This window comes from Pinus tabuliformis, chromosome 6 (genome assembly GCF_031772625.1).
Source record: "Pinus tabuliformis cultivar Carrire ecotype Pingquan chromosome 6, CPIR1, whole genome shotgun sequence".
Taxonomy (NCBI): domain Eukaryota; kingdom Viridiplantae; phylum Streptophyta; class Pinopsida; order Pinales; family Pinaceae; genus Pinus; species Pinus tabuliformis.
In genome coordinates, this window is record NC_142292.1 from 461,589,374 (window position 1) to 461,595,373 (window position 6,000).

Consider the following 6,000-nt stretch of genomic DNA (forward strand, 5'->3'; position numbering starts at 1 on the left):
TTTTTTTTGTAGTGAGGCTTTTATTGTTTTGCATATTTAAAGAAGAAGGTCGATATTTTGAATTTTCGATATTCTACATATTTATACATTGTTAATTAATTTTTAAATCCACAAGAAATATTTGTTTCTAAAAAACAATATTTTTTAATAATGGACATAAAAATAGCCATTTTTAACATAAATATTACTAAAAAACCACACGTTTTGATAATTTTTTGCAACAATTGACATGCGGAAATCACAATTTTTATACGAAAATTTTAACTAAAAATAGTTAAATAATAGTTTTTTTTTTTATGAATTTCATGTCAAAATAATAATAATAATCATTTTTTTTTCAAAAAATAATGATTAACTTAAAAATTAATGCTAAAATCACATATTATAAATATTGAATGCATAACAACCTTAATTGAGTGTATATTCTTCTCATAAAATGTCAAAGTCAAAACATTGCAAGTATAACAACTTAATAGTTACAAAAAATGAGCTTGATTTCCAAGCATAACTTAAATTTAATCAACAATGTCACGTACTCCAAACTCTTCATCCTCTAAAGTTTCATCATTGTCTTCTTCCACAATATTTTCTGCTTCCCTTTACTCGTTTTCGTCTTCTAATGGATCTTTGATGTTTGTGAATCTCCCAATGTATGTCTTTCCAAACATCCCATGTAATGGTGGTTGAGGTTCCTTTGCCTTTTTTGCCACACGTGATTCACTAAAGTCCCTTTTCTTCAACCCAATTTCTTGATTGCATTTGGAAGAAATTGAAGAGCATTAATTCTTTGCTGAATGAAATTGCACAGTAATGGATCTTTTTCAATTGCAATGCAATTTCTTCCTTTTTGAAGGCAGCATGCTAGTGTAGTACCTAATTATCAAGCACAAAAGAAATAATGAAGTAAATTAGTACAATGAAATATTAATTAAAAAATGACGTATTGAAATTCAATTCCATATAATAAAACTTACCTGAGCCAAAAAATAAATCCAGAACCCAATCTCTTTCATTTGAACATATGTCTATAAGATAACTAATCAACAATTGTGGTTTTTGATAAATGTTAACTATCTCTCCTTTTGCTTCTTTGTCTTCATATGTTAGTTTTCTCACAACAGCATCATAAGTCAGTATTTGGCTATGACTCTTTCCGTTTACCCGATTAAAAATCATAGACATATAGCTATCATCTTTTGCCCAACTATTAATATGAATGAACTCACAATCATTTATAAATACTTGATCTTCACGGTTAAGAAGATTTGACTTTTGCTTATGAAATAGTAAAAGTTCAAACAACTTGTACATAAATGAAATTTTCAACATTAATCAAATATACATTTTAAACGTCTTACCATGTAAGCTGCATCCTTGAATTTGTTTTCCCCTTGAAGCTTGACAATATCATTGCCAATTGTGTGTCTGAATGAAATGTCACAAATCTCCATAATGGTGATGATGTGACTTCTACAAATCCTGCAACCACTTTACTAAGAGCTTGATAAGTATAAGGGTCACTATCATAGTCAATGTTTGGAATATTGAAACCATGGGGAATATCTGCAATAACTAGGGCATACTCCCTTTTAGGTATGAGTTTAGCAATGTCTTCACAGTGGCCTTGTATTACTTGATATTAAATAATGTCTAGTCCATTCCAAATGAAATGAGTAAGAGTTGGATCAAGTTCTGCATTCTTAATACGTTGCTTCCTTAGTCTTTCAATCTTTATTTTTTCAATAAAGGTTCTGAAGCTAGTTGGCGCTCCATTATCATCCTTCTTCATCTTTTATAAAATAAACAAATATATGTGTGAGTTATAAATTAAAAATAGTACACAAATGAATAAAAATGAATGTGTAAATCAAGATACCTTTTTAAATGCAATATAAAAAGATTTTAATGTTGATGTAGAACTTGAATCTGAATAGTTGCGTACAACATCATCCCAATTATCTTCATTCAACAATTTAACCATTTGTTCTTGAATTTTCATGTAAACTTTGTGACTGCATAGATAAAGTAACAAAAAGTTAATATAATGGTATGTATAACAAATACTACCAAGAACAACATGTTTTATTTAAAAGAAAATTATAATCTAGAAATAAATAAAAACAATTCAACAAACTTACTTTTGAAATTCCTCAGACATTTCCTCCAATGATAAGTCCTCTCACTTCATACAAGATTATATTGTTTTGACAATATTTTCATCTTTCACTCTTTACATTGCTTTCCAAGGTGTGATAGTCATATCTTCTGGAAGTTGCTTCAATTCAGGAGCTAATTTACTGTCGCCACATATCAATGGCTTAGGGTTTTTGACCTTCTAGTTTTTAATGCCAATGTTTTCCCACATGCTAAAAATCTCATCAATCAACTTCCAAACATCTCTAGTTCTAAATGCCAATTGGAAAATGTTATCAACACCTATGAATATATCACTAGGAAGTTGTGTTTTCCACCTTTTGAATTGGGTTTCTCTTCAATTTGATACCCTATTTCCATACAACGTTCCCTTCGGAAATCTGTAGTAACATTTATCCTATCCCCACCACATTTTTCTTGAAATTCACTATGAATAAATCTAACCCTTTGAATGAAATTCATAGACATATTATATTCATTATTTGAATTATGATCCCATGCCACTAACTTTGCTTCTGTATCCAATAAACCAACATAAATGATACATTTCATTGTTTCAAAACGTGGGTTATTGGGATATTCCTCCATCAACTGTCTTTGAGCTTCTACAAAATGGTTCCCCCCAAGCACATAATAATTGTATTCAAAACATTTTGACTTATCAAATGCTTCTTTGCTGGGAACTTGAACTGGATCAACAAGAAGCACATAACTAACCACATGAGCATATGGATTGTATCTCATCAATGTCTTCAAGTTGTGAACATGCAGATGGTGTGGCTTTCTAACTTGATATTGACATTGTCCTTCACTTGCCTTATAGGTTTGTCTAACATTAAGCTGAAATGTATGACCACCATCAATTAAGTTTCTCTTTGTCAAATTCTGTCGAATGTCATTTTGTTTTGTTTTGATAATGCCATCCTCTAAATCAGCGCCTGGTGTAACGATTTCTCTGCTTTCTTTTGAAGTTTCACTAGGTTCTTGACTACTGGTAATGACTACTTCAAAATCTTCAACTTTACTTTTCTTTGTCATAACATTCTCAACAGATTTATTCTTGGGCATTGTTACTTTTGGTATTTTACGGCTCTTCTCAGTTCCAATGTCATCTTTAATAATGGCAACATATGCTTCACTGTCAGTTTCAACTTCATCGTCCTGAAAAGTAACTTGTCTACCCTTGCTAGATTTATCCACTAGAGGCCTTTTTTTCTGATCCTTTGGATGTAGTTTTGTAGCATTATCAATTACTACATTTTGCTTGTTTTCCATATCTTCTTCTGACACTAAGTAAAAACTGCTGACAACTTTCATGATATCATGCTTTATGAAATGAATGCCTCCCAACCTAATTGAACAACTTTCAACAAAATTCTGCCAAACAAAATATCATATGTCAATAAAAACAAAGTTAAAAAATATAGCTAGACACTTTCAAGAACGCAAAATGCAAATATAAATAACAATACTAATGATGTTTTCTTTCATCTCATTTACAATTTGTTTACACAACTTTGTAGATACCTCTCTCGTGTCATACAATGAATATGATAGTCGATATTTAATTCTTTCATGTGACTTGGGAGCTTTTGTAAGTATGTAAACAACTTCAGTGTCTGGTACCGAACACATATCTATGACTCTTCCCATCAGCTCAAAAATTCCATCATCATTCGATATATCAATATATAGATATATATTCACATTTTGGCTTTCTCTTTCTTTCACATACCAGATTCTTGATGGGAATTTCACCTCTTTTGAATTCTTCTAGTCTGAAATCATCTTCTTATGATTTGAGGCACTTGAAAGATTTGTAGCCATGAGCTCAGGTGGAGTTCGTTCACCAATGTTTTTTGAAGATGCACCTTTAAGAGTCTTTGGTCCAAAAAGATTCACATAAATCTTCTTTGATGTCATTTTCGTGAAAAATAGAAACACATAAATCAGCGAATAATGAAAACATATTAACTTAAATCCACAACAAAAATATATCATAAATTTTTAATTTGTATAATTAGATAATTGAAATTAAAAAAATATTAACACTAAGAAATGGCAAAAGCCCACTGACACCACCCCGTCCATCCGCGGAGTGGCGGGCGATTCCGAGAATCGTGCAACCTCCACGGGCGGACGGGCGAGCCGCCATGTTGGCATCGGATGGGGTTGTGGCAGTTCCTCACAGCACCCCCCAGGCGGCCCGACTACCCCTTTCGCCCCCACACCCCCTCCTTACACGCCGACCCCTCCCCCCTCCCTACACGGCCCCTTCACCCACCCCATCACGCCCACCCTAGGCACCCCCATCCTGTAATCGGCTGGCCAGCCGCCCCCTTCGCACACCCTACTGCCCCCCTCCCCAAACTCGACCACCCTGTCTCCACGTCCACTCCACCCCCCCTCTACCACCACTACCCCCTACCCCTTGCCCACCACCCGTTACCCTCCAACCACCCTGCCTTCCCCCCCTCATGCCCCTCCGAGGCACCCCACCCTAGCCCACAATCGGCCGACCACCCCACGCCACCCTTACCCCCCTTCCACCCCTACCCCCTACCCCTCGCCCCCAACCCCCCTCCCACCGCACCCTTACTCCCCTTCCCCCCTGTCCCATAATACGCGCCCCCAACCCCCATGCCACCCTACCCCTACCCCCCTTCCCTCCCTGTCCCTACCCTTCGCCCCCCAACCCCCCTCGCACCCCACCCCTACCCCCCTCACAGCCCACCCCCCTTCCACCCCTACACCCTACCCCCCACCTAGCCCTCGCCCCCCCTTCCCCCACCCCACCCAACCACCCACCTCTACCCCCTCCCTCACGCCCCCTCCACCAACCCCATCCCCTCCCTCACACACCCCTAACCTCACCCCCCCTCCCTCGGCCACCCCTAACCCCGTCCTTCCCCCCTCCCTCCTATCCCACCGCATCCCACCCTCCGCCCCCCTACCCCCACCCCACCCAACCAACCACCACCACCCCCCACCCCTCCCTCGCCCACCCATACCCCCGTTGTCCTCCCCCTCCCCGCACCACCCTAGTGGCCTGCCCACCTGGGGTGGCCGTCCGATTCCACCCCGCCACCCCGTGGCGCGGGCAGGCCGCCAGGGTGGCATGGGGTGGGACACCGCCGCCCACCCCGTGCCACCCTAGAGGCCCACTCGCCCACTCGGGTGGCCCGCTGATTCCCCACCCCGCGCCACCCCGGCAACCCGCCCGGGTGGCCGGCTGATTCCCCACCCCGGCGGCCTGCCTGCCCGCCCACCCCCGCCCAGGTGGCGCAGGGTGGGGTCGTGTGGCCATCCGATTCCAGGAATCGGACGACCACCCGGGCCGGCGGGCGGGCCGCTGAGGTGGCGCGGGTTGGGGGCGGAGGGTGGGTGGGGTGGGGCAGGGCGAGGGGGAGAGGGGGGAGGTCAGGGGTAGGGGTGGCCAAGGGAGGGAGGGAGGGAGGGAGGGTGGGTGTGGGGTGGAGTGGGATGGGGTGGAGGGCGGGGTGGGCGAGGGGGGGCGGGGTGGAAGGTGGGGTTAGGGGTGGGCGAGGGCAGGGTTAGGGCTGGGAAAGGGTGGCGGTGGGGTTAGTGGAGGGGGCGTGAGGGAAGGGGTAGGGGTGAGTGGTTGGGTGGAGAGGGGAAGGGCGGGCGCGTGGGGTGGTAGAGGGAGGGAAGGGGGTGGTGGGGGCGGGGGTTGGGGGGGCGGCCTGGGGTGGCAGAGGGAGGGAAGGGGGTGCGGGGGGCGGGTAAGGTGGGGTTGGGTGGGGTGGGGTGGAGGGCGGGGTTAGGGGTGGGCGAGGGAGAGAGGGGGTGGAGGGCGGAGTTAGGGGTGGGCAAGGGAGGGGATGC

General features: G+C 42.9%; 1 pseudogene; it reads right to left on the reverse strand.

Moving 5' to 3' along the window:
- Window positions 1–4,309, reverse strand: part of LOC149259304 (uncharacterized) — a 56,945-nt pseudogene extending 52,636 nt beyond the window's left edge.
- Between the last annotated feature and the right edge of the window lie 1,691 nt (window positions 4,310–6,000).